Raw genomic sequence first — 4,969 nt, forward strand, 5'->3', positions numbered from 1 at the left:
TGTGAAGGGTCGAGCAGGTTGTTGTTTTCCAGGAAGGTGGTCAGCTGTTTGTTGACGGTCTTCTCTATTACCTTTGCTGGGAAAGGCAGAAGAGAGATGGGGCGGAAGTTTTTCAGGTCGCTCGGGTCAGCCGTAGGTTTCTTTAGTAGGGTTTTGACTTCGGCGTGTTTCCAGCATTCGGGGAAGGTAGCAGAAGAAAAAGAAGAGTTGATGACGGTCTGGAGGTGCGGGGCGATGATGTCGTCGGCTTTGTTAAAGATGAAGTGAGGGCAGGGGTCCGAAGGGGCGCCGGAGTGGATAGAGTTCATGATGGATTTGGTTTCTTCAGTGTTGATGTGGGTCCAGTTGTTGAGGGTAATGGCCGGGGGTGCGGGTTCGGTGTTGTTATGTTGGGTCTGGTGTCAGAAGCTGTCGTGGAGGTCGCTGATCTTGCGATGGAAGAAAGTGGCGAGGGATTCGCATAAATCCTTTGAGGGCGTGACGGCGTTGGCATTGGCGTTGGGGTTGGAGAACTCCTTGATGATGCTGAAGAGTTCTCTGCTGTTGTGGCTGTTTTTGTCCAGTCTGTTGGTGAAAAAGTTCTTTTTAGCAGCGCGGATCAGGCGGTGGTGTTCGCGGGTAGCGTTCTTGAGGGCGGTCATGTTGTCAGCGGTGTGGTCCTTGCGCCAGGCCTTCTTGAGGGCGCGACAAGTTTTCTTTGATTCTTTGAGGGTGTCAGAGAACCAGAGAGGTTTTTTGGTGTTGGTCTGTCGATGCGTGCGTTTGAGGGGAGCAAGGTTGCTCCTTCCTAACTTCCTTGATGCAGAAAGGGCCTTTGAAACTTGACTTGCGCTTGGTTCTGAACCTGGGATCCTTCAGCAACACCATGTCACCAACCTTCCATTTAACATCAGAAACACCATATTTATGATCATATCGCAATTTGTACTTAGACTGGTAATTTTGCCTACGATCGGATGCCTTACTAAGTTTCTCTTGGTCAAAATCTCCTTGACTAAACTTATTTCTAAACCAAGCAGGGAACATTTTGGTACACCCAGACCTTCCCCTCATGTACTCAAAAGGGGCGATGCCAGAGATACTATTAGGGGTATTACGATATGCCCACCACTGGTCCCTTAGAAGATCCGCCAGAGAAACTCTGGTTTCAGTTGCTTCCTGGACACAGGACTTTACCAATCTGTTCATGCGCTCAGCAAGGCCATTTGCTTGAGGAGAATATAAGGCCGTTCTCAAATGCACAACGGCTAGGGAATCCAAAAAAAACTTAATTTCCTGAGAAGTTAGCTGTACACCGTTATCTGTGATTAAGTGACTAGGTACACCTTCCCGGGAAAATTCTTCCCTTAAGAACTCAATCACAGTTCTGGTGTCTACAAAATTCACACACTTAGTCACCACCCACTTCGAGGTATAATCCACTAAGAGCATGACATAACGTTCATTAGCAGGTAGGAGATGGAATGGACCCATAAAGTCAAATCCTAACTTCACCCATGGTTTCTCTGGAACTGCAACTGGGGAAAGTGGAGCTTTCACCACAACTTTGCTTTTGTCATTCCGTGCACAGGTCACACAATCTTTCACCACCGCTTCAACATCCCGGTCTAAACCTGGCCACCAATATACTGTTCTTAACCTTGATTTAGTCAAATTCATGCCTAAATGGCCTTCATGAGCCAAATTGACAATCTTTCCCCTCAGACTAATAGGAAGTATGGACTTAGTACCACGGAATAATTCACCTCCACTCAAAGACAGTTCATCTCTCACATTCCAGTACCCCTTTAAAGAATCTGAAATGTTTTTGTACTCTGGCCAACCTCCCACAACGAACTCTATAAGGTCATGTCTGTCAAAATCCTGAGTGGTTGCAGCTTTCCATTCATCTTCACCAACAGCCATCTCCCTCACCCAGTTAACTTCTCCCTCCTCTTCAGACTCATCGTCACCATCAATCGACGTTCGAGACAAGAAATCTGCGACCAAATTCTTGGGCCCAGGCACATATTCAACAGCGAAATTATATTCCATTAATCCTTCAACCCATCTTTTTATCCTTGGTGTCAATTCTTCCCCTTTCTTGGAAGAAAATATTTGAACAAGGGGCCTGTGATCCGTTCTCACAATAAAAGGTAAGCCCCACAAGTAAAATCTGAAATGCTTAACTGCCCACATGCAAGCGAGTGCCTCTCTTTCAATAACAGAATACTGTTGTTCAGCCCCTTTGAGAGATCGGGACGCAAAGGCAATCACCTTATCCTCTTGGTTAACTCTTTGGATCAAAACCGCTCCCAGCCCCCTGATACTGGCATCTGTGTACAAGAAGGTCTTGGCATGTGTATCAAAATGACCTAAAGTGGGCATCTTCCCAATACAATCCTTCACAAAAGTGAAAGCCGCTGCACACTCATCTGACCAAATAAATTCACACCCTTTCTTCAAGAGAGATCTCAGGGGTTGAGTCACACTCGAAAAGTTAGCAATAAATTTAGAGTAATACTCTGCTAGACCTAAAAAGGATCTTACTCCTTCCCTGTCTCTGGGTTGAGGTGCTCGTATAATGGAATCAACCAATTCCAACTTGGGTTTGATTCCTTCATTGGAAATAGTATGGCCCAGGTATGTTACAGAAGAGACCCTAAACTTGCATTTCTCCCTCTTTACAGTGAGACCTGAACAGGCTATCTTACTCAATACTTCTCTAAGAACCTTGTCATGTTCCTCTACAGTACTGCCATGGACTAAGATATCGTCTTGGAAAAATAATACTTTAGAGACTTCACCTAAGATCTTTTTCATGATCCGTTGGAAACAGGCAGCCGCGGAAGCCAACCCAAAGGGCATTCTTAAAAATCGGTAGGCTCCCACAGGCGTCACAAATGACGTGAGGTGTCTGGAATCGGGATGTAAAACGATTTGGTGATAGGCTGAGGATAGATCCAATACCCTAAACACCTTCGAGCCACCCAAACCAGACAACTCTTCAGAAATGTTGGGTAAAGGTTGACGATCAACCCATATATGCCTGTTGAGATCTCTAAGGTCCACACACATGCGAATCTGTCTCCCATTGTCTTTCGGTGCTAGGACAGTGGGAGCCAACCACTCAGACGATTCTATCTCTTCAATTACACCAGCGCACAGAAGCTTATTCAACTCTGCTCTGAGTGGTTCTATCATCAACTTAGGAACTCTCCTCACTTTGTGCACAGAAGGAATAGCACCTTTCTTCAGAATAATTTTGTGTTCAAAATTAATTAAACATCCTAATTTGTCACTAAACACCTGGGGGAATTCCTTGGGAACCTCACAATCGTTATTCTCAACATTCACTACCATAACTTGGCACTCAGAGTTGGGATCTAACTTAATCCCCATGTCACGCTGATGACGCCACCCTAGCAAATTATTTCCACGCCTTGCTACGTAAACATTCCCCACAGTGGTTTTGTCTTGAAATTGGATCTCCATAACTTTGTACCCAATTACTTCTATCTTAACACCACCATAACCGACCGGATTGATATCAGGTTTAATTAAAGAATGGAGGTCTTCCCCAAAAATTGCTCACCAATTCTTGTCCCCCACCATGGTGCATGGAGATCCTGAGTCTGCTAAAACTGTAACTATTCTGCCGTGAAGTCTAATAGCACACTCAGGCATGACGACTGGCCCAACATCCACTACACTACCATCGTTCTCAACATGGTTAATCTCATGATCAATACACAAAATCATTTTGTTAGTGTTATCAGCAATAGAATCTACGTTACATTTGTCACTATTGCAGACCCTAGCATAGTGGCCTTTTTTCCCCGCATTTCCTACATAAAGAGTTCCTTGCAAAACAATTCAAACTGTTCGCCGTGTGTCCAGAGTTGCCACAGCGGTAACAACGCTGAAATTTGGTTTCTATTCTTTTCTCCTGAGTGAGTACAGGTGCTTTGTTGTCGCTGCTGACCCTTAAAACTTCTTCTCGTGCCAAAGGCGCTTGTACGTTGGACAAATTGTCCTCTTCATGGTTATTCATTTCCTTAATCCAATTGCTAGTACTTTCCATTCCTTCAACAATTGCAATGGCTTCTTTCAAATCAGGTCAAAACAGTGCTGGTTAGGAAGAAATTCATAGGATTTAGGGCGCTCACAGAACGTCCATTAAAATCAAAACATTCCGTTCATGGCACGGTGCTTCTGACAAGAGGATCTTCCTTAGTCCTCCAATGTCTCAAGGGAAACAAAACAGCAAAAAAACAGATGTCAGAGCACTCATGATATCAAATTAGAAGTAAGTTCAAATGTCCAATCTCCTTGGTGAAAGTACGACAAACTCGTGTTTGTCTCAGAGTCCAGTTTAATTCATAGTGTTCTATTGTTCTCCACAAGAACAGCCAAAAAGTGCCAACAGCACCTGGTATTCCCAGGCAGTCTCCCATCCAAGTTCTAACCAGGCCCAACGCTGCTTAGCTTCTGAGATCAGACGAGATCAGGCTCATTCAGGGTGGTATGGCCGTAGCCTGATCTCGTCTGATCTCAGAAGCTAAGCAGCGTTGGGCCTGGTTAGAACTTGGATGGGAGACTGCCTGGGAATACCAGGTGCTGTTGGCACTTTTTGGCTGTTCTTGTGGAGAACAATAGAACACTATGAATTAAACTGGACTCTGAGACAAACACAAGTTTGTCGTACTTTCACCAAGGAGATTGGACATTTGAACTTACTTCTAATTTGATATCATGAGTGCTCTGACATCTGTTTTTTTTCTTTCAAATCAGGGTTCCTCGTCAACATTTTCTCTTGAACCCTCTTATTGTTTGTACAGCGTACTAACTGGTCGCGAATGAGGGAATCTGTGATATCGCCAAAGTCACAAGTACGTGCTAACGTGCGTGATGCTGCAACAAAATTTCCCACACTCTCAGATTTTCCTTGGGATCTTGCAAAAAATGTGTGCCTTTCCAAAACAATATT

The 4,969-nt window shown here is 44.6% G+C and overlaps 1 pseudogene; it reads right to left on the minus strand.

Annotated features, from left to right (window-relative positions):
* Positions 1 to 4,399: 4,399 nt before the first annotated feature.
* LOC138302328 (5S ribosomal RNA) lies at positions 4,400 to 4,518 on the minus strand (annotated as a pseudogene).
* Positions 4,519 to 4,969: the final 451 nt, after the last annotated feature.

The sequence above is a fragment of the Pleurodeles waltl genome, chromosome 6 (assembly GCF_031143425.1).
Source record: "Pleurodeles waltl isolate 20211129_DDA chromosome 6, aPleWal1.hap1.20221129, whole genome shotgun sequence".
Taxonomy (NCBI): Eukaryota; Metazoa; Chordata; class Amphibia; order Caudata; family Salamandridae; genus Pleurodeles; species Pleurodeles waltl.